This window comes from Sphaerodactylus townsendi, linkage group LG11, assembly GCF_021028975.2.
Source record: "Sphaerodactylus townsendi isolate TG3544 linkage group LG11, MPM_Stown_v2.3, whole genome shotgun sequence".
NCBI lineage: Eukaryota > Metazoa > Chordata > Lepidosauria > Squamata > Sphaerodactylidae > Sphaerodactylus > Sphaerodactylus townsendi.
This window is the reverse complement of record NC_059435.1, coordinates 48,507,802-48,535,383: the sequence shown is the minus strand read 5'-3', so window position 1 is coordinate 48,535,383 and position 27,582 is coordinate 48,507,802. Positions and strand designations below refer to the sequence as shown.

The following is a 27,582-nucleotide window of genomic DNA, read 5'->3' as shown; positions in this document are numbered from 1 at the left end:
GTTAGTAACCTACTCTCGAGAACCTGTGAGAACCTGCTGGATCTCATCTCTGGGTGCGTGTGCCAAAGTCATTGATCCAGAATCCCTGCAACCTACTCCATATACATGAAGATGCTTGTGATTACTTAGAAGAAACATATCACGTAAGACATTTTTCTTTACACATACTCAGATTTAGGATTTTGTATGTTTGTGTACTTTCAAACATTTTATATCTCACTCATAGTCTTAAATGGAATACTCCAGGATAGCTTGTATTACCTGCCTATATTGTTTAATTGGCTGTATGATCTTCAGTGTAATGAATAACTTTATTTGAAATACTAAAAAATGAATTTTATCATAGTTATTCATGTCATTGATTTTATTGTGAATTTAGAGTTGTTTTGCAGTTGGCTTTATTATGCCTTCAATGTGCATTTTATGGAACTTTTTCTGATAGTCGTTCTGAATGTCCTTTTCAGACAGAGAACAATCATTATATCTAATTCCAAATTAAGCCATGGAGGGTGAATCAAAAAGTCCCCACAGTGGGGCCAGAAATAGATTATTTTTGTATAAGTCTGTGGAAAGCGCCATGCTTGTAGAAAAATATGAAATGTAAAAAAAAAAAGACACTGAAAAAAAGGTAAAAGATGGAAGGAAAGGTAAGCTGGACAGGGAGGAACAAAAAAAGATGGACGGGAAAAGTTGATATAGGGGGAAGAATGAAAAAAGTGTAGGGGGGAGGCAGAGACTGCCGGGGAGGCAGAATGGTTTTTAATGAGAATCCTGGAGGAAAGGAAAAGAGAAGGATTTAAAGATAAGAAGAGAAGAGGGGGAGGGAAGGAAGGAGGGAGAGGGGGGGAATAATGGGTGGGGAAAGGGGTGAGGGAGAGAGGAGAATGCAAAAACGATGGAATTGGATGCTTTCCCCCCACAAGTTTCTTGTGGGTCTCAGCTTTATATTTATTTATATGAAAAATGAAAAGTAGAATATAAATGTGTTTAGTGTTGATGGAAGTGAGATTCTTGAATTTTATATCAGGGAGGTAGAAAGTAAAGCAACCTCGGATTAATGTAAGTTTTATTACTAAAGATTAAAGTTCAGTGCATACATGGAAGATAGCGGTCGGGCCTTGCAATTACAGATCTAAGGAAAGAAAGAACGAAGAAACATAAGTATGATTAAGTAATAATACAAGACAGTTACCTTAGATGGAGCAACCCCTCCCCCTTCCCCCACACACTTCCTTCTGTCCTTTAGCACAGAACTTTAGGTCCAAGAATCTGGGCAAAGTATTTGAACAAAGTGCAAAGGAAGATCCCACCTTTTTAAAGTCTTCTAACTGCTTAGGTGAAAACCTCTGCCTCTCATGGCAGATAACCAGTGGTGGGATTCAGCAGGTTCGCACCACTTCGGCAGAACCGGTTGTTAAAATGGTGCTTGTAAACAACCAGTTGTTAAATTATTTGAATCCCACCATTGGAACCGGTTGCTAAATTATTTGAATCCCACCACTGGAGATACCCTCAAGCTCTCCCACTAAGGTCACTCAGCACTTAGCCCTCATCTCAGGGTATTTATTTATTTATTTATTTATTTATTTATTTATTTATTTATTTATTTACTTACTTACTTACTTACTTACTTACTTATTTATTTATTATTGATTAAAATTATTTATACCTTGCCTTTCTGTAGCCATATTCAAGGAGGCTTACAAAATACAGTACAATAAAATAATATAACATTTAATGCTAATGGGCTATCTCTAGCAGAACATAGATCCTGTCATGTGACTCTTCCTGGCTTGCATTTAATTACACCTTCTCAAAATATCAAAGAAAACAATTAAACAGTTGGTTTCAGAGTCCCCATTCATAACATACCCTGTTGTACACATAAACAGAAGACAATGATGTAATCTGCTTTAGGTCTCCTTTGGGAGGAGGTGAGTAACAAATGCTACCTATAAATCAACAGAAAATACAGGTGAGTTAGAGAAGGAAGGGGAATAGGAACTGGCTGCAGGCATTACCATGGGAATGTAAAGAAAAACTGCAAGAGGCAGAGGGGGAAGTAGAGAAATAGGATTCCAAGTCCTCACAGATCCCACACTTGTAATAATAAGAAGTGCATATTTTTCTTTTTGTTCAGGATAAATTTAGAGGTGAGTTTTTGGAATGCATGAATATGAACTTCTTAAGAATATTCACCTCCATGCATGGTGTGCAAGGTCATTTTTGTCCCAATGATTTTCTTAGGCAACTTTCTCGTATTTGATTATTTCTTTATACAACCTTTTAATACTATTTCTTCATGTTGTTGTTGTTGTTGTTGTTGTTGTTGTTGTTGTTGTTGTTGTTGTTGTTATTATTATTATTATTATAAGCCGCCCTCCCCCGAAGGGCTCAGGGCGGCGAACAGCAGACAATAGAGGACAGTAAAATCAGTAATATCAACTATAAAATCAATTAGGAACAGCTCTATATATTAAAACCCAACCCCATTAAAAGCAGCTTTCTAACATCAAATATATCGATGGTGTCTCTCTAATCAGTCCCCTGAAAGGAAATGGGAAAGAAAGGGCGGTAGGTTCACAGATGTTATGGAGAAAGCGGGGGGGGGGGGGGGAACCATCAGCGGCCGGACCCCTCAAAGGCCCGGTGGAACAGCTCTGTCTTGCAGGCCCTGCGGAAATCATTTAGATCCTGCAGGGCCCGCATAGCTGGGGACAGAGCGTTCCACCAGGCAGGGGCCAGAGCTGTAAAAGCTCTGGCCCGGGTGGAGGCCAGCCGCGTCATTGAGGGACCAGGGATCACCAGTAAGTTGGCCTCTGCTGACCGCAGAGGCCGAGTTGGGACATATGGGGCAAGACGGTCCCGCTATTTTAATGCCATTTATAGGATATATACTATTTATACGTAATTGATTAAAATCAACCCTCAGTTTTAATGGTAATGTTTCTTTCAAAATTTGTTAGTATGTTGTGGAAAAATGACATTTGCAATGTGAAAAAAAAAATAGAAGAAAGCAAACTTTCACATTGAACTATAGTGGTTATAAAGACAACCCACCTGTTAAGTTTCAGAAACACTCAAGATTGTGTGACTTTTACAGTGAAGGAAAAGGTTATAAAAGTTCGAGGCAGACTTTCTTATACATAAAAAAGTCCTAAGTGTAACTTTTCAATCTAGACAGCAAAGTTTAAACCTTTCATACATCTTAAACATTTACATTTAAACATTACTCCCTTTTACTTATAAAGCTACACTTACACAAAACGTAAAGCACTTAATATATTTTCTTAAAATATCATCTCTGCTATATCAGAATGTCAGTCAAACATTTATTTATTTATTTATTTGTTTGTTTATATTTCTAGGCTGCCCTTCCCCTTGTGGGCTCAGATTGGCTTGCTGAAAGTAGACATCCCCTTCCAATTATTTGGGGATTTTAGGAAAGTCCAGTCAAAAAGCTTTTTGACTAGATGTCTATCTTGCCGTTGTTTACTATAGCAGCATTTAAACTCTTGCATGTTTCACGGATCGTAGCCAGTTTATGAAAGTTGTTTTTCATATTTAGTCTCAGTTTACTGAACCTGATTTCCAAGACAGATTCTGTTCCTAAATAAACTATTAATAATGAGGGATCATTGCGCTATTCTTTTATTATAAGAGCACATCACCTAAATGAACATGAGGCAACATGGGTTAAATTAGTTTTATTGACTGGCTGATCTGCACCATCATAGCTTTACTCTTTTAAGGTATCTTGTGATTCAGGCAGCCAGGTGATACCAACATTCTTGACAACTCCACCCTCACTCCCAAATCAACCAGTGTTCTTGCCAGCTTTGTTTATCCAATCCTACATATTGACTACGCTAACAGGCTCTAAACTTGTCCACAAGGTTTTTCACAAACAACCAGAGGTTTTGTTGATGCTGTTCAGCACCCAAAGCATTTCCTTCCCAAGTCACCCAATTATTAAAAAAACTGAAGGCTGGCTCAGAAATGGCCCTTTTCTCTTCAGTACCTAAGGTGCTTGCAAATGTACACAGCTTTGGAACAGCAGGTGCTCTAAATACTCCACCTGCTGCTCCAAAGTTATGTAAATAATTCCCCTGGGGAGCCATTTCAGTGTCTGAAAATTGCCTGGAGAGGAGGCAGGAGTCCCTCCCTCCCAAACAGCAATTCAAGTCAAGAAATAGCCCTTCTGATCTTTAAGCTGACATTTCTGCATTTCTGTGTGTCTGAAAAGAAAAGAAGTTGGGTTTGGGGAGCCCAGCATCATCTAGTGAATAAATATATTCTATATTTTGGCCTTAAGTATGTGTAACTAAAAAGGTCTTCCCTTACTAATCCCTACCCAAACCTCCCTTCCTTCCCTTTCTTGTTTATGTAAAATTCTTCTTTGATATTGTAAGTTCTCAAGGCCAAAAACTTGTCTTCTTGTGCTCTATAAACTGCTACAAAAATGGCAAAACCATTATATATGTTGAAACTAATAAATCTATGATCCTATCTTGGAGGCTTCCAGATCACCATATCACAATTTTGCTTTAACACGGTTTATTTGTTTTGATTTAGATGTTATGCCTGAACAGTGAAACTCAATAGCAAGAAATTACGCATAAAACCAACACAGGTGTCAATAAACAAAACAAGATTAATTTAATAGTGTAGTCAAGTAGTCTGCAGCATAATAGGTATCTGTTTTCATCTGATTGAAAATAAACCATGTCCTTTTCATGCTACTGATAGAATAATGAATTTGATGCTATCAATTTTTCTCCCTGAATCAGTTCTAACAACTTGGATTAATATATTTCTAAGTGCTGAAGCTGTGAATTCCCTATCTTCTTTGTGTGTTTTTTTTGGTTTACAGTCCTTTTTATTACTTTTGCTTATATGTTAAGGTGGCGACTTACTTCTTGCTTATATTTATGATTCACCAGGCTTTTCAGAGGTATATTGAAATAATAGTTCTTGGGGTTATAAATATCATAAGAACCTCTTTTACACCTGGCTGTGTTCATTCTTCAGTCAACATCACTGCTGAAACTCCTTTGTTTAAGATTAGCTTCCTTGGATAAGGACAGTCTATACTGAATTATGGCCCTCATTCCAAATTGCCTTTGTAGAGATGACAGTGAAACTGCATTGTTGCAACTTTTTACCTGTAATGATCTCCAAAGTAAACACAATCTGGATGATACATTTTGGGAAGAAATCTGGTAGAGCTGCAACATTCAAAGTTATCTTTGTTATCTCCAGAGAATTTTTGAAACTAACAACTCTAGAAAAACTTTTGCTCATGGGATCCATGGTAGTCAGTTTTCTTTCTGGGAGTGTATCTTTTGATGGGTTTGCTCTTTTTCACAGTTTAGCATTATTCAGAGCAGATGAAATATGGCCTGCTAACAAAGAGGATGTCACAACTTCCCTGAGATTTTAATGGGGCAAGGTCAACAAGGTCAACACGTCCACGCTGCCCTCCAACCTCCAGGGAGGGGGCGGGGGACCTCAAGTCTCTTCAAGTTTCTCCCTGTTTGGACTCTAATCATTGCTTCTCCTGGTTAATTTTTAGCAAACCTTTTAGCATAGCAAGGAGTTATTTCATTTCTACACAGGGGCTGTTTCCACATGGGCGGAATACAGCACCCCAGGGACGGTGAAAACAGCTCATTGAGTGAGGTTTTTGAAAAGCGGTGTCTTCCCACCAACCGCTTTCCCTATCCCCTCCACTGGAGGTCCCCGTCCCCTCCCTGGAGGTCGGAGGGCAGCATGGACATGTCCCTCCAGCCCTCCAGAGCAGTGCTGGACGGGAAGGTCAGTAGAGGAGCCGAACCGGAGGTGGCTCCATGTGGAGTCACCTCTCTGGTTCAGCAGATCTTTGGGGCTGCTCGCACGCTACCGTGCGAGCAGTCCCTGAGCCTCCACCGGCATAACTTATCGCCGCCGTGTGAAAACAGCCTAAGGGAGAGTGCATTTGGAATCAATATTACTAACCATCTTGGACAATTGATGTTCTGGAGGTCAACTAGAACTCTACGGGGGCTTGCAAGGTGGTAACTCCTGTAGACTCTGGGGTAAACTAAGTCTGAAGGCCAGAATTCTCCACATGATAACCTGTCTGCTACATGGAGTTGATAGAGACTTTTCTCCATAATTTTTCTCCTACCCAAACACAACAAAGTATCAAATCAAGTATATGACCTGCCTAATGTGTATTTGGGGACAGATACATTGGGCTGTCATGGTAGGCATGAATCTCAAGCTTACACCTGATAGCAGGTCTTCAGTACCAGAACTGTAAGGGTTTCCTATATGCTTCAAAGATATATCTGTAAGTGTAAAGGATCTCCTAGACAGAGAGGTAGGTATTATTGGAACAAAATCTTGATTTACCAGGTATGCTTGAAGACTGTTGAGGTTGATTCCTAACAGTTGTCTAGGATATTGCTTTTCATGCCCTATTTGATTTTGACATCAGTGATTTTGTAAAAAAAAAAATCACACCTGGCTACAATAGAGGCTTCCAGCAGGAGGAAGGATGAAGGAAGCCTGTTCCATTCCACAGGAAAAGCAGCAAACCTCTGGGCCATTCTAGGAGCTTGCCTTACATATTACAAAACATACATGTTTAGAGTTTAGCTAGGCCTCTTGTACAAGTCATGGCAGACGTTCTTTTTCAGTCCTCCCTTTCTTTTGCCGTCCTCTGAACCCCTGAAATTTGCTCCTGGAGAACTGTAGACCATCAGAGACTGCATAGGGGCAAAATGGGGTCAGTAATGGGAGGAGGGGAGGGAAAGTGGTTTTGTATTCTAATCTTACTGGATCTTGCAAGTGAAACAGGCTTAGTACTTGAATGGGAGACCACCAAGGAAGGCTCTGCAGAGGAAGGCAATGGCAAACCATCAATGCTCGGCTCTTGCACCGAAAACACCTTGCTGGTGTTGCCACAAGTTGGTAGTGACTTGATGGGATATGAGTACATGATGGGAGGGAGCAATAGCTAGAAATCACCACTCCCCTCCTGAAGACAGAAATTCCATTAATTTTTGGAGTTGTATGTTTGGAATAAGCCATGTTATGGCTGTAAAACCCACGGTAAATATCTTTAATTAATACAGTGTTTTAAATAATACCATGTTAGTTTAAATATCTATAATAATTTTTTATAAAATTGTGAAACAGGCATCCATAATTTATAAAAGATCAAAGCCTTTTTTACTTCACATTTTTAACAAGACTACAAACTGTTTGATATTATTGTAACTTAGGCTTTGTTTCTGAACTTGAAAGTTTGCTTTTTGTTTTGTTCCATATTTCTCAAGAATAAATTTGTGATAATCCATGTGTTGGCAGAAAGGCATTCGCTTTTCAGAAAATTAATTAGATTGTATTTGAATATTCATATCACTGTCTTGCATCTAATAGATAAAAATAGTTCCTGTTGATTGCCTGGGGAGATAGGGATGACCTAATACAGCTCTGTATAAAATAAAGATATATACAACAAAACAATCCTTTTACCCTTTCACACATTCATTGTGTAATCTAATATTATTAAGTACTCACAAGTTTCTAATTCAGTCTGTGATGGAATGGTAATATGGTAATACATTTTTTATCCATCTCTCTCTGTCTGACTGTGCGCTGAAAGGAAGAGAGAGAGCTTTTAAAAATCCATTGACTCCCACAATTCTATAGTAGCCTCCCTACCGCCACACAAAAAGATGGAGTATTTCACATGTTGAAAGATTTATCACTGTTAATATTAAGAAAACTCCTACTGCAACATGTTTGAACTGCATATTCTCTTCACTGGACTAACAGTATAATAGGGAGGAAGAAAATGGCTCTGAAGTAGACACTGATAGAAGTGAGGAATCTTGTGAGGAATCTTAGCCCTTTTTGCACATGCAGAATAATTGTTTGCAAGTGGATTTTGCTATTTTGCACAGTAAAATCCAGCTGCAAAATGCATTGAAAGTGGATTGAAAGTGTATTATTCTGCATGTGCGGAAGGGGCCTTAGACTCTCTTATTTTGTAACTGGTTCCAGTCTCCAGAAGAATGAAGGACCCAGCAGAAAAAGACTTGTTAATTCTATCTGTTGTTTGGTCAAATATATGGCAATCTGTTTGGAATTACAAGTGTACGTCATGAAGTGTACGTCTATAACATCCTAAGATCAAGAGCCTGTCCTATATTCCAACATCTGATAGGGCATGTATAGAAAAAGGCACAGAGGAATCCTATTGCCCCATTCTTTTGGATCCCTTGCTCAGTCAGATGAAGTGCTAAAAGTATGCTTGTAAATATTTTCCTTTTAATAAATACTTTTACATTTTGGATGCTGGTAGAGGTTCTCTGTGCCATGTAGACCTCCTCCATCTTGAAAATGCTACTTTAAAAAGGGAGTGCCAAGAAGGGGAAGGGTGGCAGTTGGCGATGGCTATTCCTCTAGAGGTGCATCAGGCAGTAAATTGTCCTTGTGGCCCCCAGGAGTGGAGAAGCGGGAAACACAGAGGCAAAGTTTGGAAGGAAGCTGAGGGGTCCTGACCTTTTTCAATAGGCAGTTCCTACAATGATCAGGTAGAAGCAGCAGTTGCTCAAAACACAGAGAAACAAGCCCCTCCAGGAGAAGTTGGGAGCCTCCAGGACGGTAGGGTAGAGTAGAGCCTGCAGGTCAGAGCAGGCCTGTTCCACCACAGCCACTCTGAAGTATTAATGAATAATTACACTTTTACATTATTTTATTTACATAATATTTGACTATTTCCCTTGGCATCAACCTCTCTGCACACATAAAAACCCAACCCAAGGAGACAGTTTTTTTCAAGCTTAACCTTTTCCTGGACATTAAAAATATATATATATAAAGCACACATAATTTTGACATGGGAAGACACCTCATACTCCTTCAAAGCCTAATAAAGTACAGCCCAGGAACAGCTTTATCTGGTAATTATGCTGCTGGAAGCTAATATGATCAAATAGAAACCACAGTACTTTAGTCACTGGAATAAACTCACTGGAAAAGACAATAGTTCTAAAAAATGTTGAAAATAGTAGGAAAAGAGGAAGACCCACCATAAGGTAGTTTGACTCAGTAAAGGAAGGCATGATGTGAGAAACGAGGACATTTTTGGAAATCATAGATTCATACCTCAGGAGCAACTTGATGGCAAGTAACAGACATGAATAAGCCCTCCATTCTTGTTCCTCCCTTTCTCAAAGTGTAAAATCAGGCCCTTTGGGGATGACCAAGCCTATCAGACGGGCACAGGGGGGGGGGACAGGTCTACCTGTGCCTTTGGCAAAGCCAAGCATAACAGCTCCCAGCTTCAAAGTGATGGAGGGAGAGCAAGAAAGAGACTGTCCTCTTCCCCTCCACTCCATTTGACTACAGCCTGCCCCAGGGCTTGCAGCAGAGCACAAGGCAGGGTGGTGGGAAAGAAAAGTGCATCAAGCATTCTAAACCATTAACAGTCACTAGCCTCCAAAACATTTATGTTTACAACACATCCTAAGCTCTCTCCTGCCAAGAAACCTCACATGCTGAAAGCCTACCATAGCCACTGTCAATGCATGGTTCTTGAATGGAGGGGGGCACAGAAGCAGGGCTGGAATGAGGGGGAACTGCACACAGGGCACATGGATGCCCTGTGTCCCTGCCATGTCCACACCCCCTGCCACGACTCAAAATGCCCCTGCTATAATCCTGCCATGTTGCGTGCTCGGTGCATCGTGCACTTCCCATCCCCTTGGCGCTACGCCACTGCATGGAAGATAAGGAATTGGAAGGTCCTGCAGGTGGAAGAATGGAGGGTGCCTCAGCAGGGAGGAGGAGGGAGATTGGTGAGGCCAAGGAAGGTTACTGGTTGGTATTGTCTCTCACCACATAGAATTTGACATCTTTGAACTTTTCATCAGGAACCTTTAGTTCCCCTTCTCTTCCCTTACCATAGTCTCACCTAACAGCTACAACTTCTGCCTTACCAATGGCTGTGACTTCCTTATGAGGCCTGAGGTATCCCTCCCCCTACCCACCACCTTCTACCAGTCTAATTAGGGCTATAGAACATGTGCTATAGAACAAGCCATCTCTTTCATGCAGTTGAGCCTCCCCCACCTCCTTTCATGCAGCAGCCTAATCAGAAGAACAGGTGCATGTGCTGCAAAAACAAGCTATCTCTGCTGGGCAATTGAGCCTCCCTCACCTTCTGCCTCCACGCCCTCTCTGTCCATTGCCCAGGGCACCTGTTCCGTTCACCTTGCTTGATCTGGCTCAGGATACTTAGGTAGTGGACCTTCCGCTTGAGGCTCACCTGGAGCCTACATTTCTTTCTGTTAGGTGCCAGGCCACAATCTTTCTGTTCATACGGATTTTTAAATAAGGAGCTCCTATTTTAATCTGGAAACTTATTTTAAATATCAGTGTTCTGATTTTATGTTTTTATGCTGAGCTGGGCTTGTAATGCTGGGTTTCAATTAGTATTTCTAATGTTTTATTTTAATTATTTTAGTTACAAGCTAAGATACCTGGAGAGACAGAATAAAAAATGTACTGAATAGCAAATAATTAAGTACAATTTGAGGAGAGACCAGAATTTAAGAAGTAAGGAGCAGTATGTATGCTTACTGCTACGGAGCAGTTGGTATGTGTGTTTGACATGAAATCTGTGTGATACAGTGCTTGAAATAAGGCCATGGAGATGGGGTTTAAGTCCTCTGTTTAGCATCAAACACCTTGTCTGACTTTGGATCAATCACTAACTCTTATGCTAACTTAGCTCACAGGGTTTTTATGAGAATAAAACAGGGGGCAGGGGAGGCATTTACATCGCCTTCTGTGATGATATGTGTAGTAAAAATATACCGTTAATAATATCTAGGGTCCAGACTGCTTGGAAATTGTATGCAGTGAGGTTGGCCTTGTGTCCCTGACATGGTTTGATTTCAGTTACTGTGAATGAAAAAGCACTCTACATTCACTTTGATGAACTCTTTTTATAATTTGTTATTGTATTTTTATGATTGATTATTATTTAATTTTATGGCCTATTGAAACGATATTTTGTTAATTGTGTGTCATTCGTAGATGTTTGTATTTATGTTGTAAACTACCTTGTGTGCTTTTTAAGTAGAAGGGAAAATAAATTATGTTCTAAGGATGAACTCTGATGGTGACAATAAATGTTAGGATTGACCTTCAGTAAATCTAGGATTTCCAGGCTTGGCCTGGCTTGCAGCGAGAGATGGGTTGGGACAAGGATAAGGTGGGCAATTGTCCACAGCAGCATGATATCACTTCTGGGGAAAATCTGGAAGTGAAGTTATTCCCTGTCTAGGAATTACCGGAAACCCTATGGTAAACTCATAGAATTACCAGTGATTCCTAGAGTGGCCTAATAGTACTTCTGGATTTTCCCTGGAAACGACATCACACTGTTTGCCCAAAGGTCTGTAAATTTTTTTTCTCCTATCACATCTCAGAATGGTAGTGGGATGTGGGAGCTGAGGTTGGAGGATTCTCTGCCTACCCAGGAGGGCTGGCCACCTGGGCATATTTCTGCTGAAAATTAGGCTTTCAGAATATCTCTGCAGGAGGAAGGAAGTTTCCCTTCAGGCGCCTCTCTCCTCCTGTGTCCTCTGTGCAGTTAATAAGTGAGTAGAAAAGAATTATTACTTTTGTTTTACCCTCATTTGTTTCTACAATCCACACTTACTTATAAATAGATTTTGAGCCCTTTGCAGCCATGTGAAATTGCTGTAAACTTTTATAAACCCATGGAATAGAAAAGAAGCTATGCCTAAGAAAGAAGCAATAGAATTATTTAATCAGAAAAAGCATTCTACATGTTCATTGATTTAAAAAGCATTGCCAAGAGTCACAGTTACACCTAAGTGGTTTTATTCCTCAACCCCTCCCCTCCCCCCACCCTAAGTAGCTTTCTCTGCTTCACGTTAGTATTTGGCCAACAACCCTGGAAGCAATTTTTAATTATGAAAGTCAATTAATGTTTTCATTTCAGCTACAGCAGGTGTACAAACAGCTTAATGTCAAAATTCTCATCAACTCCACGCTGTTGCATACAGAGGGAGCAGAAACTCAAAACTCCTTGAACCAAATTGGCACTGGAGCTGTTTATTTAGTGCTAGCAGCTTTTTCTTTTTTGGTGTGAGAATGAATGGTAATTTTTTAACTAGTGTTCTGAAGGAGCAATACTTGATTTTAATTTCAATAACTACTGTTCTGATATTTCTGCCTTACTGGCATTTATTGCGTTTTGCAAAGGCTAAAGTAAATTAAATATAGATATTTTTTTTATTTTCCTTTTTGATCTTTTTTTTAGTGTAAACAAGAGACTTCCATTTCTAGTCAATCTGGTCTTGGTCCAAAGATCAGTGGGGTTGCTGTTGCTGCATATGGACCAAGATGGGTCAAGTTCTTGGTGAACACTTGAGGAAGAGCAAGTATGATTTGTGTGTAACAAACATACTCAAACTAATAGTGACAAAATGTTTGCTTTAAAGAGGAAATCTTGATATATTTGGTATAAGCGCCAAGTGAAATGAAAAAAGATGCTCTGCAATATCAGCAATAGCATATCTCCCTCAGCACTACTTGATTCTGCTGGTCCCAGAAAGAACGATGCTGAAAGAGGAATGGTGATTCTAATACTGCCATATAGGGAGAAATATACACATTGTAGAGTGGTAGAAGGGACCATTCCACTTTATATTACAGATGTAAGTACAGTACTACTGAATCAAGGATTCAGAAGCATTGCCAAGCTGTGAGTTTGTTCTTTCAGGAAGAGTGCAACTCTCTCCAACGACAGGGGGACTGCTCAGTGATCATGCATCTTTCTCAATGACCAAGCACACTATTCTGGAGTGAGCTTCAGTTCATCCATCCTATTTATGTATGTAAGTTCAGGACTTTTTCAATCTCACCCAACTCAGCTATTGATCATAAGTAGAGTTGGGTGCATATTGGTGGCACCTTAGTCCAAATTCACAGTGGTTCAATGTAGTTGTTAAATAGCATGAGGTACATGATGGAACTGACACGATACCATAGGCTAAATGCCATAGGGCTGAGCTGCAGTCATTCATTCATTTTTATTTATTTATTTATTAATTAGGCTTTTATACTGCCCCATCCCCGAAGGGCTCTGGGCGGTGTACAGCATATAAAATGACAATATAAAACAGTTAAACATTTAAAAGCAGCGATAAAACTAGAAATTTAGTTTGCACAGTCTCAATAATATGTGGTTGGCGCCCAATATTCCAGATTTAAAATTCCCTCTCCCCTGGGAAGGGAGGCATGGCGAGTCTTGTTAGATGGCATGTGGCCTAGATGTCAGGGCCGCAGAAAGGAGGGGGGGGGGGCACCATTAGCGGCTGGTTTCTCCAAAGGCCCGGCGGAACAGCTCCGTCTTACAGGCCCTGCGGAACTCTCCAAGGTCCCCCAGGGCTCGGACAGCTGGAGGAAGAGCATTCCACCAGGCCGGGGCCAGGGCTGTAAAGGCCCTGGCCCGTGTGGAGGCCAGCCGCACCGCTGAAGGGCCAGGGACCACCAGTAAATTGGCCTCCCCCGACCGGAGAGGCCATGCAGGGACATATGGGGTGATGCGGTCTCGAAGATACGACGGTCCCAGGCCGCGCAAGGCCTTAAAGGTCAACACCAGCACCTTGAAGGTGATCCGGAACTCCACTGGAAGCCAGTGCAGCTGACGCAATACAGGTTGGATATGTTCCCAGGTGGCGCTGCCTGTTAACAAGTGCGCCGCCGCTTGTTCAGTACCACCTTTTGGAATTGGCCAGTCAAATAAGAACACAATCACCAAAACTCAGCACCCCACTCTTCCAATTCAGCGACCAGGTTTGTAGAGTTATTATGAGTTTATAAGAACCATTATTAAAATGCTGTAAAATAAGAACTTTTATTTACACATACATTTATGTGTAGAGTAGTGATTTTAACCAGCCTTGACAATTGCATGGCATAATGGCTCTTTCCATTGGATTGAACCGTTGAGGCCTTCCATTTTGTTTAGCCACCCTGATTAAATGATTTTCAATATGGTCAAACTTCTGCCAAGAAAATGTCGGGGTGTGATGATTTTAAGAGTGAAAATTGGGACAAGCCAAAAAGCAGTTAGGCAATTTTGAACTTTGAAAAAGTTGTAACTATAGAAGTAAAAAAGAAAAATGGCTGTTTGGTTACCAAGGATGCCTTCTTTGGATGAGGATCTACGCTTGAAGCCACAGCCTCCTGTTTCCATCTCTTGTGCCACAGTCTGATTGTATTCTGTAGAATCTTCTCAAGACTGTGGAACCTGTGATGAATTAGGCAATCAATTTTCTGAAGGGAAGCCTGGTGTTTTTTTGGTCCAGATTGTGGAGAGGGGGAATAGTGTGTCAGAGGCCTGAGGTCTATTAAGTGTATTTATTTTACTAACACAAATACTCACTTGGAAATTGGATCATTCCACTTACTAATTGACAAGAAGTGTACTTAAGTGCTTTGTGGGGAAATATGTGGAAATGAATACTGCGATGTTGATATGCAAAAATATTTTAGCAAAGAAAGCAATGAAATACACTGTGGAAATATCTCAGTCATGCAACTTGTGTATGATCATACTATACATCTGCCCTGTTGGAGCAAAATATGGACACAAGTTATATCCATGCCATACACTATTGTTATTGCATTCTATTTGAGGAATTTTTGGTCTGGGAGAGGGGTGGGAAGAAATTGATACCAACGGTCCATGGCTATATGCTATGTAGGATATCTATTTTACAATTAGGTCTCAAGCTGCCTTCTTTTAAGGCATGCAGCTAGTCTCCTTGAAAATCAATGGTGCATGTACAATAGTGTATTCTGAACATCACAACCTCATGTTGAATCCAGATGGCAGATTCCCACATTGCAGATAGGCTGTGCAATTTAAGACTGAAATGCAATACTAATAAATATTTATCTCAAAGACTGCCTCTCCCCACATGACCTCACCACTTCTTGTTCAGTAAACTTTTTTGCTATGTATCATACTTTCCCCAAGATGGCTAACAATAAAGTCCAGAACTAATTCTAATTGTGTGTGTGTGTGTGTATGTGTATACACACACACAAGTTCCAAAATATAAGCAGCCTGCAATCAAATACAGCTATAGCAATCTGAACAAGTATTTAAATAGGAAATAAAAAAGAAACACACATTTTCCCCACTGCTAAGATGAACAAAAAAAAACTTTCACAAAGAAACGTTTTTCATGCCTTTCTAGAAGACAAGACAAGGCCAGAAAGATGGTCTTAGGGGGCTGTTCCCCTAGAAATACATAGGGGCTGTAGTGGTTGGAGTGTCAGGCTAAAATCTGGGTGATCTGGATTCAAAGCCCCATGATGCCATGATATCTGTTAGGTACAGAATTGATTATGTTTCTTTGTTATATGGTCTACAAAAAGAACATCTTCTGTTTTGTTCTGCAGATTCCCAAAGATTAGGATTGGGTTGTTTGGAAAAGACAAGTGGAGACCTACAAGAAACCTGCAACCCCAACTTTGCCACTCTGTTCACCCCCACCCATGCTCCTTTCTCTGCCAAGGCCCCTCCACATCTACCCCTCCACACCCAACACCCACCCTTGGCACTCCGTTTACCCATTCTTTTCTCTCCACCCAGCTCCCATCCTTGACAGTCTACTCACCCCCACTTATGGTGCTCTCCCCTGCTCCACTCATCTGAACTCTTGCGGGCCCATGAAACTTGATGATGGTGGTGGGCATGTGATTGCTGACCTTACCAAGGCTGCCACTCCTTCCCTACAGTCCCAGTCTTGGCAGAGTGAGCCTGGAGTTGATCCAGGCTCACTTACCAAGGCTGCCATTAGCACCCCACCACTCCTGATCTTGGCAAGGTGAGCTCAGAGTTGCTCCAGGCTAACCTGCCAAGGCTGCTGCCACCCCCTCCCCCAACACAGTTCCTATCTCAATGGGTAGACCTAGAGTTGCTCTGGGCTCACCCACAAAGTTGCCACTGGCACCCCCCAATCCCAGTCTCAGCACAGTGAGACCAAAGTTGCTCCAGGCTCACTCACCAACGTGGCTACCAATCCGGGGGGGGGGGATCAGCCTATGGATGTGGCATGGGGCTGTGCTAGTGGATTTGCCCTCCCTGGGGCACTTACTCCAGCAGAGGGGCAAATCCACTGGTGAGTGGCTGCTGTGGCCCTCTATGGTGACCAGATGCTCTTGCACCCCTGCCACCTCTGCCAGCTTAACGTGGATGTTCCAGAGGCATGACCTGAGGTGAACCTGACACTGGTCAGTTTATTTCTAGCCTGTGCTTGCCAGAACGTTGGTGCTGGGGGCTTGAGCTTACAGCCCCTTTTGGGTGGCATATGCCCATAGAGCCCAATGGAGGGCTTTTTGGCAGAGGAAAGGCCTTTTCTGTATTTTGCCTCTTTGTGCCACTGAAAAGGCCCTCTGGGAGGTGATGGCGTGGCACCAAAGCAACTCTGTGTTTTGCTGCCAAGGGCTCTGGATTAGGCTGCCCAACAGAGTTTGGAATCTTGTTTTGCAGGGAAGAACAAAATCCATTGCAGCTGGTTCCAAAACACAGTTTGCATAGAAAGCAAGGGTCTTTAATTATTGAAGCAAATGTAAAGGGATGGGGAACATTTAAATTAAAAGATACTTCAGATTGGATGAGCTATTTTCATTACTTCTGAACCATGTTAACTAGTTACGAAACCTTGTGTGTGGTTAGTCATCTTCAAACACTTACTGAAGGATGCAGTCTAGTTTTTGAGAGAGCTGTGTTTGTACCTTTACTCTGAAACAACCGAATACTGCAAAATCAGGCTCAATTCAATTACAAGGTTGAAACCATGAGATATTTTAACTGTAATCAGTTTGTGAAACCAGAATCTGGTAATTAAAATTGGGGGTTTTTTTAATTAAAGAATAAAAATAGTAAAAGAAATACATTTGAAGCAATGAGCATGGTCCCATAAAGAACACTTTGCTGTAATGCCTGAAATGGCACATAATCCCATGTCATGTGACAAGATAGCAGTTAAGGTTCTCTCCCCTACAGGTTCAGCAAGCTGTTAGAGTAATGTGTTATGTGTGTGTGCATGCACATGTATGCACTAGTTGTACACTCCGCTGAAAAAATGACTGGACTTAAGAATGGTAGTAAAGGACCTTGCTCCTTGTGCGAACAAAAATGTGCACAAAGGGAGTCCTTGTATTGGAACGACTAGAAGTTAAACACTGTTGTGTAAGTCTGAAGTGCCAGCATGTCATAGTCAACTTCTGCAACCCAGTAGGGTTTTTAAGTCAAGTGGTTTGCCATTGCTCTCCTTTGCATAGTGATCCTGTTATTTCTTGGTGGTCTCTCATCCTAGTACTAACCAGGGCTGACTCTGTTTAGCAGCTGAGATCTAACCCTAACTCTAGCCTGAGCCACCCAGGTCAGGGGAGTTAAATAATACTGTAGGATAAGTAAAATACTTAACAGTGAGCAAAATTTAGCCCCTGAAGCTTGTGCACGGTGTCATGCAAAGGGTAAAGAAACATTTTTTGGCAGGGGAGAGAGGCACACTGGGGGTCTTTTCTTCATATTTTATCTTGATGTAGACACAGAACAGGAAGATGTTTGTTTTGCCAATATCAATATCATATTTTTCAAAATGCTTCTTTATTGGAAGATATCATGATTCTGTTTCTTGCGTTGATTTGGGCCCAGCCATTCTGGTGAACTTGTAGAAGAAAATCCTCTTAGGAGAAAAAAAATGTAAAGATGACATTTTGCAGACGAGAACTACCTTGTGACAATGTACTTGGAAATATTTGCTGGCCACTGTAGCTCAAGCACACAGCGGAGTTACAGATAAAGGTTTGAAAGCTCACTGTATTGTAGCCGTGGAATGGTGCCCCTTGGATACAGAAACCCCAAGTACCTGCTTTGCTCCAAAGCTTATCATATGACCTTGGGCAAGCCATTATCTCTGAACTTAACCTTTCTCACAAGATTGTTGTGAGTCTAAACTGCCACTTTAAGCTGTCTTGAGGAACAGTTGGATAATTATAATAAATATTGGCATAGAAACTACTCCTATCTTATCATTCTATTGAGAGAAGTTTGACAACTGCTTCCAGCTGAAAGAATTTTTCCTTCAAAGGATTGGCTACTGAAGTTGGAGAACATTTCTTGGTGTGGAAGAACTTCCTCCAACCGAAGGTTAGATTCATCCCAGTGTGTATAAACACACTGGGATGACTACTTAATCTGGCAGTGCACCTGAAAACTTCCTGCTACATTGTGATTCAGATAAAAATGGGGACAAGTAGCTCCTGAAGAGGAAATTCCAGTGTCCATGTGGACATATGTGACTTTTACCAGTGAGAAAACGCTTTGAAGTCTGTATCAGAGGTTAGATGTAGAGTGTGAGAATGATCATAAAAGTAGAAATGCTGGAGTAACTCCCTGGCTTTAGGTTCTACTTTGAATTGGGAATTCCACTGTTTTCTGTTTGATCTTCCTGCTCCAAGCAGGAAAGAAAGAAAGAAAGAAAGAAAGAAAGAAAGAAAGAAAGAAAGAAAGAAAGAAAGAAAGAAAGGGGGGGGGACCCAATATGGCACATTGATCCAGCTGTGATTAGATGCCACCAACTTGGTAGTGCAAGGGTACTGCTGTGCACAATTGATGCTATGCTTATGTGAGGAAAGATGAAGAGAGACATGCATTAAATTTTTGGCTTTTTTCAATCTTGTTGTTGATGTGTTCTTTTAAAAGACAAACTAAACAACTCAGTTAAGAGCCCAGAATGGTCAGATTTAGTTCTTAGGGAAGCTCCCCAACTATGGAAAAAGCAGGAAGTGCTCATGTTTGAAAGTCAGTTCTGCTTGTGTTTTATGGTTGGCTTTTATATGTGCATTTTGCATATAGTCTCAGCTTTCCATTTTAACGCAGCTTCACCTTTCACTACCACTTGTGCTTTTCTCAAGTTTGATCTCCAATTCTGCTGGAGAGCAAGTTTATTGGGCTTTGGGTCGAGAGGTCTTTGCTGCCTGCCTTGCTTGTTGATGTTTTTGTAAACAGTGTGTGACTCCTCAGTATTAAGAGAGAGACCTCGTGTTCAAAGCATGAGCCACACACAATATATGTGCCTGTCTTCCACCCAAAAAACTGACAGGAGCCCATTTGCAATTGATTTACAGTGGTGTAGCATCTGTGAATTGGGACAATGAATCTTGCCAGGAAAAATAAATTCAGAATCTGGCAAAGCATGAATATCCAAGGCAATTTTCTTCTCCCCAGAGACTGGGCAAAGAAAAAGCTCTGAAAAAAGGGTGTTTGAAAATCATGGAGCAGGCATTTAAAATACAAATCTAACCAAGGTGTGCTAGATGTTTTGGAGAAATGGTGAGCTTGAAGTATTGATGGAATGCAAGAAGGAAGGATGATGACTTCAGTGGACTGGGAGGGCTGTAACTCTGCTCAGGACTGCACTGATTGCCTCTCCTACTTGGAAGCTGATTCTTATTTGCACCCTTTATTAGTATGTGGAAACAACAGTTATGTCCAAAGAAAACGAATGGTGATGGATTAGTGCAAATAGTATCTATTTCTCAGGTATCAGAGAGGAATAGCAAGGCACCAGGCTCACCAAGAAATGGGAGGAGCTGTGGCTCAGTGGTAGAACATCTGCAAGGTCCCAGGCTCAATTCTGGAATCTCCAGTACAAAGGACCAGTTCAGATGTAGAAGATCATGGCCTGGCAATATAATATTTTTAGTTATTTTATTTTATTGAATCAAGAGCCCAAACCAGATAGAAGGGATAAAATGGATTGTGGGAGTGGCAGAGGACCACATTGACATTTTTGCCCACCCCGATGGTGTAAGAAGAAGAAGAAGAGTTTGGATTTATATCCTGCCTTTCTCTCCTGTAGGAGACTCAAAGAGGCTTACAATCTCCGTGCCCTTCCCCCCTCACAACAAACACCCTGTGAGGTGGATGGGGCTGAGAGAGCTCCGAAAAGCTGTGACTAGCCCAAGGTCACCCAGCTGGCATGAGTGGGAGTGCTCAGGCTAATCTGAATACCCAGATAAGCCTCCACAGCTCAAGTGGCAGAGCAGGGAATGAAACCCTGTTCCTCCAGATTAGAATGCACCTGCTCTTAACCACTACGCCACTGCTGCTCCTATGCCAGCAGAGAGAGCAAATGTGCTGGTGAGTGAGTGAAGCACAGCTCTGTGACGCCGAAACCTGGACAGACTCACAGCTCCAAAGCTGTGTTGGCATAGGAGACCACACTGGTGCAGAAGGTGGTGGTAGGGGGAATGGAGTTGACTTTAGGTGACTTCCACCAGGTTTTCAGTCCAGGAATGCTTCCTTTCAAGCCGTAGACTTATGCCACCGGAAAGCATGGCATAAGTAGTTTTGTGCAATTTTTTTTGGCGGCTGGTTTTTGGTATTGCCTTTTCTGGACTTTCCACACTACCTGAAACCCCTTTGGAGGCAGCAGTGTGAAAGCAGCAGCATCCCTGGCTACTGCAGACTCTGGACTTGAATGCTTGAATATTGTGTAATGGTTTTAAGGAACTGGTTTTAAGATATATGGTATAAATGCTTTCTAATCATCTGTATATGAGAAACATATGCCATGCAATAAAAAAATAATAGTGATTGCCTGGAGTAAATGCCACCAATGCCCAGAGGCGTACCAGGGGTAAATGGCGCCCGGAGACAAATTGTCTCCAGGATGCCCCCAGCTCTGCCCCTGATGCCCCCAGGCTCCACCCCCTGCCCTTGACCCCGCCCATGTCACCATGGACATGGGAAAGGTGCCCACCTCCCCCCCCAGACTCCCCCTGCCGGCTGGGAGCCCAGTCGGGAGGAGGGGGGAAGGAAGGGGGGAGTCCAGGGTGCGGTTGAGGGCGCTTTGAGGTAGCAGGAAGTCCTGCTGCCTCGTCGTTTTTGCATGCCTCGACTGATACAGATGGGTCCGCGAAAACGACAAGGCAGCAGGACTTCCTGGTCACGTGATTTTGTGCCCCCCACGTGACCAGAAGAGTGGCGCCCGGGGACAAGGGGTACCCCTTGTCCCTAGGTAGATACGCCACTGCCAATGCCATAACTGTGCTGGTACTGACAGTTATTGGTGGAGCCATTTTGAGTTCTTTGGTCATGAAAACAGTGCCCTTATGCTCGCTCATAGTTCCCAGGTCATGTAGATGTTCATGGCAGGAACTTAGTAGCATTGGAATGATGCTGGAGGTGTGATAAATTATGTCAAAATGTTGTGTATCTGCAACAGCCAGGATAGGGGATGATTGGGTATGATTGTGGAGTAGTTATCTCTGGTGATCATAATAATGATTTGCATTTGTACTTGTTGCACAGCAGTGTCCAAGATCTTGTACGTTTCTCTTCTTCTTTGAATGAAATAAAAAAGAGCTGTGTTCTTAGAGATCATTATGTAGTATCTGTGGGTAGATATTGACTTTCTAAATAACAGCCACAATTGTGAGCGTCTTTTATCCACTTTATCTATTTATGCTCTTGCTAGGAGTCGTTTGCCAAACAAAATCTGATAGTTTCACCTCACAAGCATCACAAAAATGTCATCTTGTTATGAAGCATTCATAATTCTTTGTCTTTGGAAATTAAAGTATAAATATTTTCATAATATAACTGTTCATCACCTCAATGACACCTTGTCTGTACAGACAGGCAGTTTGAAATTCATTCATTCATTTATTCATTCATTTCATTCATTTGTGCCCCATCTTTCTGTGCAATGGGGATTCAAAACTGCTTACATCATTCTCTTCATTGTACCCTCACAACAACCCTGTGAAGTAGGTTAGGTTGGGAGAGTATGATGGCCCACAGTCACCTAGTGAGCTTCCATGGAGATTAAAACCTGGGTTTTCCAGATTTTTGTCTTCTACTCTTAACCACTACACCCATTAATATGCAGGTGATCCCTTTTGAATTGTTCATAAAGGCAAAAAACTCTTTTCAAGGAGAGAATGAATATGTCAGGGAACAAAAGTTCTCAGCCAGCCTTCTCCCTACTATCTTAATCTTCTGCTTGCTTTAATCTAGAGGTAGCAAATATCTACTTGCAGAATAATGCAGTTTAGTCCATAATAGTGCCTGAGGATTCTGTCACTTCATTTTGTAGCAGGTTTACATTATGCCTGCATAGCCTGTTCAGTTCATGTAATATCTACCTCTTCCTCTTTGGTTCATTTAGGTATGGATAAATGTATTCTTTCACTCTGAAAATGTTTACTTAGTGAGGAAAGTGAGAGGAAAGTGCAGTGCATGTGTCTGGGAGCCCTATCCAAGGTGGGGCACGAATCTTCTCTTGGGAGCAGCATGCCACTGCACCGTGGATTCGCCCTCCCCGGGACACTTACTCCGGTGGAGGGGCAATCCTGTTGGCATGTGCCTACTGCTTTGCTGTCTCAATGTCCCAGGGCCCCTGCCACTACCAGCGAAGTGTGGGCATGGCAAAAGCATGGCATGGGGAGAAGCTGACATTAGCTGGCTCCCTCCTGGCCTTCGCTGGCGTTACGCCTGCAGGCCACACTTAAGACTTAAACCACCAAAACAGTGGAATAGTCTATTGTAGCCCATAGAGACTTTTTAGTGGCTGGAAGACTTTTGCAGTTTTTGAGCCTCCCCATGCTGCTGGGGAAGGTGGCTATGGGTCTGGTCCTTGAATGGGGCTGTTAACAATTGATATAAATATGTTATATTTTTAGAGAGAAGTAAGGTTGTCAACTTCAAGTTGGGGAATTCTTGGAGCCTGGGCAAAGTGGAGTTTGGGAAGAGGATGTACGTTAATGGCGTATGATGCCATGGAGTCTACCCTATGAAGTTACCTCTCCAGGAGAACTGATCTTTGTATTCTGGAGACGAGTTGTAATTCGTGGAGATCTCTAGGCCTATCCTGTAGGTTAATCAAAAAATCACTCTGTACCTAAGGCTGTAAGTACCCAAGTACTATTACAATATGCAGTCTTTTAATCAAAATGTCTACAAAATTGTCTACTACGTATGTTAAATAATTTAGCCAAGTCTTTCAAAATATAACACAAAGCAGTTTCAATATCATAGTCCTACAAGGTCACAACACAGAGAAGTTCAGATTCTCTATTTCAAATACAGTTCATATATACTCCTTCAGAATTCTAACTTACAGATTCTCTATTTCCAATATCAGTAATATCAAGAAACTAAAGTATCCAACTAAAAGTTTTTTAGAAAATTTCTAAACAGAAACAGGCAGGGTTTCTAATGACCAATGTCACAATGTCTCTTGAGGGAGTAATGCTCTGGTCAAATTACTGGGTTTGGTGATTGTTGCTGGCTATGGCACTGGAGTAGATGAAAATATGATTGGCATAAACCTTAGTGCAGAACTGGAGACCATGTGAGGCCAAAGGAAAAGGTTAAGACCCTTCCACCTCACTTAAGCTATTTGGAAATAGAATCCTTCCATTCTTATGTTGATTTCTTCTGTACTCTGAACATAATAGCTCATTTGTCCATTTGGGGAACACCCATGCAGGGATACTCATGGAAACCGTATCAAACCTAGACTCAGTGGACTGGCCTCAATGGTCTACTGACCTATGTTAGATTGTTGAACATGACAACAAAATCTTCCTGTAGTGCTTTGTTCTCTGGATTAAATAGCTTGTTCTGCATGTTCTCTCTAACCAGCATGCTAATTAGATGTCTTTTCATCCCCAGAATGCTCCTCTATGTTTGTCAACATCCTCCTTGAATTATAGCATTAAAGATGCTGTTCACACTGTTCATTTGTGTGTGTGTTTTTGGATTGTGGACAGTAATTTGCATCTTGCTTCACCTTAAAAGTTGGGTGCACAGCCAAGGGGATTCAGAAGGCTACATCTAATCATTTCTGCTATTAGTTATCAGCTGCTTCGTCTGCCAGTTCTAAACTAATGATATGATTCAGCAAACTAAAACTGGAAATAATAAAGGGCCTCTGTCTAATTTGATCTAACAATTGCTTTAGGCTATAATTATTAGATAAAAAGGAGGGACATGAAATAGCCACTGAGAGCAAAAGGAAGATGCAAAAATGATCCTAATAGGTAACTTTAATTAAATCAAAAATGCATGTAGACAAATGGAAATTAACACCACCCACATGAATATTCAGCTCACCCAGACTTTTGTAATAAGGCACAATAGGAAATCAAGTCTGACAGTAATTCAGAGAAGTACTTCAAACAAAGTATAATGTCTCTGGGGAAGTGACATAAACAACCACAACAAAGGAAAGAACACCATGATAAGTAAATGTAAAAGTCTAATTTACCACTATGTGACGTTATCCCTCTATGGCACCACTCAGCATTTTAGTAACTGTCCCATTTCTATAGAACTCTTATTCGACTGCTTCATTATCCTTCTGTCCTCACAAGAGTCCTATTAAGAGCATTATTCATATCCCCATTTTAGGATGGGAGATGTCAACTTGCCTAAGGCTGTGATAATATCATTGATCAGGGATTTGAACACAGCTGCCTTAAGTCAAAGTGTATCCTGTCCTCTGCTGGAAGACACAGGCTGTCATCTGGATAGACAGATAGAGACCAAAGGGACCAAAAGGTTGCTTAGTCCACTGCAGTGGAGCAAGTCTAACTCCAGTGGATCAGATGGTGCAATCAAAGCATCAATGCATCGCCCTGGAGCCTCATCATCTTTTTTATCCAAGCTTCAATCTCAAGTAATTTTTGATGTCGGAAAAATAACCATGATTTTTTTCTGGAGATTTTCTCAGGGTGAAATGCTACCATTATATAAAGTAACACATGTATACATTTAAAGACTGACAAGAGAATAGAAGTGGAGATCCGAGTCCTTTTATCCTAGTCAGAAGGTGGGAGGAGTGTTTATAAGAATGCTTGTACAGGAGGCAGAGATACAAAGTATACTGTAATCAGCTTGATTAGAGCATAGGGGAAATGGTTGGGGTTACAAAATTAGCATCTCTAGTGAGATAAAAACCCTACGTCCCTATTCAGACCTGGGTGGCTTATTGTTCTGAATTTGTGCATGAATCTGAGTTCGGCAATGTTGTCCTGTAATTTCCCTTTGAAATATCTTTGTTTGAGGACTGCCACTTTGTAGGTCAGCAATGGAATGACCTGGAAGATTAAGATGTCCTCCCACTGCTTTTGAGTGTTGCAGCTTTTCATGTCTGCTGTCTGTTTATTCTTTTTTGCAGGGAGTGCCTTGTTTGTCCAATATAGAGACCAGAAGGACATTGCTGACATTTGATGGCATATATAACACTGGAAGATGAACAAGTGAATGAACTTGAGATAGTATGGTGGGTGCTGTTAGGTTATCGTATTGTCAGAGTGGACATGGGGACAGAGCTGGCATCTTGATTTGTTGCATGCCCTGGTCCCAGAGTCCATGTCCACATTTAGAAGGGCATTGCTGAGGGTGAGAAGCTGTTTAAGATAAGGAGGCTCTTTGTGGGTTAGAAAAAGTTGTTTCCCAATGCCTGTGAGAGAGGAGTGTCATTGTACAGCATTGGTTGTAGGTTGTTAATGATGCGTTGAACTGGTTTCAGCTGAGAGATGTATGCGACTACCAGTGATGTTCTGCTGTTGTTTCATTTGGGTCTATCTTGTAGCAGGTTATCCCTTGGTATCATTCTGGTTCATTGAACTGTTTCCTTACTACATTAGGCACGTATTGTAATTCCAAAATTGTATGTTGTAGATCCTACAGGTGAGAACAGATGTGTACAACTGAGCTGTAGACAATGGATCACTTGGTGTGTTTGAGATGTTGACTGAAACATCTATACATAAAAATGAAATTGTAATTTCTGTAATTCTTGTTTCTATAAAATATCTATCACTGCAAAATATCTTGGTTAGTCATGCATGTGGTAGAAACCTTGCAGCACACCAGGAATGGTGGCCACAAACCCTTTGAAGATACTAATTGTGGTGGGTTTCCCGGGCTGTAGACCAGACCACGGCCACACAGCCCGGGAAACCCACCACAACCAGTTGAATTGGCCGTGAAAGCCTTCAACAATCCCTTGAAGATAGCTAATGCTCCTTGAATTCAGAACTCCAAACACATTCCAGTTTTGAAACGAAAGGTTCCCTGCTCATTTCCAAGCTTACTGATGTGGAGGAAACAATTTTATATGCATATGCCTTTATATGTACACACTCTGTGTAATTTGCCTTGAGTCTCAATGAAAAAGGTGGACTATAAATAACGTCAAAAAAGAGGTTTTGTGCTTGCCAAGAAGTCACTGAGCATTATGTGAAACCTGTGTCTATCTGAAGACAAAATTAGTGACTGTCTGCACCTCAAGGAATAAGAGGAATGTTAAGCCTTACCTATAAGGCCTATAACAAAGATATCCTATCAGATACCAAAAAAGAACGCAGGTCCATGGGAATGTACACTCAGAGTCAGCATGGTGTAGTGGTTGGAATGTTGGACCAAGATTCAAATCCCAGATTGCTGTGAAACTCAATAGGTCACCTTATGCCAGAATAAAATGGAGCAGAGGAAAACCATCTTGAACTCCTTGAATGAAGAACATGATTTTTAAAAGGAATAATAAATAACAGAAAAGGGCATACTTGACTACTTAGGACATAAACAAGATAGCATCTGAAGTACAGCAGGAATAAAACCTAAGTTTAAAAACCCATTTAAACTCTTTCCACTGTCCATTGAAGACATTCATGGTTGCTTCAATATAAAATTTAGAGTAGAAATAAAACCCAGATAAAGTATTGGCTGTAGTGGGGCCAGCGTCTCTATTAAGAAGCACTCTCTTTGTGTTATTTATGGGATATTTAAGTTAGTAGTCTTATTATGTGTTATGGCCATTAGTATACTTGGCTGAATTCTTTCTTGCTTACATTTTAAAATACCTGATAAAACTCATGCAGTTTATGAACTTTTATTGGATGTTAAAGCTCTATTTGAGCAGGTTGACATTTTACAGCTTCTCTTTTTACTTTTCCCACTCCTCAAATGAAGGCCATTGATGCATGTATTTTGTGTACTGGAACAGGTCATGTCCCTTTCTGTCACAGTCCACCTTGTTTTGTGATTGTATACCCCTGACTGCCTAACAGAGATAGGGGCCACTTGCACATAAAGAAACATGGTTGAAATGAACCATGAAGCTTGATGCTTTAGAAGACATTCTGAGCCTCCTCCCTTCATGGACATATTATTCAAAAGACCCATATATGTGGGCACATTAAATTTGGTATTTGAAATATATATCAGCTATTCAGTTTCATTTCCTCCCCTGTCTCAGTACTGCCTTCATTTTTATTATTTCAACATACATGCAATGCAAATGAACACATATTAGAGACCAGCTTCTTAATACCTTGATATTAGTTGTTGCTTTAATTTTCTGCCCTGGTTAAAATTATCCTTCATGCCAGCTCAAGAGGTCGTTTCTTGCTCAGTTAAAAGAGTGCTATGAGTAGAAGACTGAGACT

At 41.3% G+C, this 27,582-nt stretch overlaps 1 protein-coding gene and 1 long non-coding RNA gene across 2 annotated transcripts in view; one reads left to right on the top strand and one right to left on the bottom strand.

The window, feature by feature from the left end:
- NXPH1 (neurexophilin 1) overlaps positions 1-27,582 on the top strand; it is a 191,635-nt gene that overhangs the window by 118,242 nt on the left and 45,811 nt on the right. The window lies entirely within an intron of this gene.
- On the bottom strand, positions 1,055-8,701 carry LOC125440910. The gene is made up of 4 exons (XR_007245763.1): positions 8,557-8,701; positions 7,570-7,647; positions 1,873-1,952; positions 1,055-1,132 (listed from the first exon to the last, which is right to left on the bottom strand). It is a non-coding gene; the product is annotated as an uncharacterized LOC125440910 (long non-coding RNA).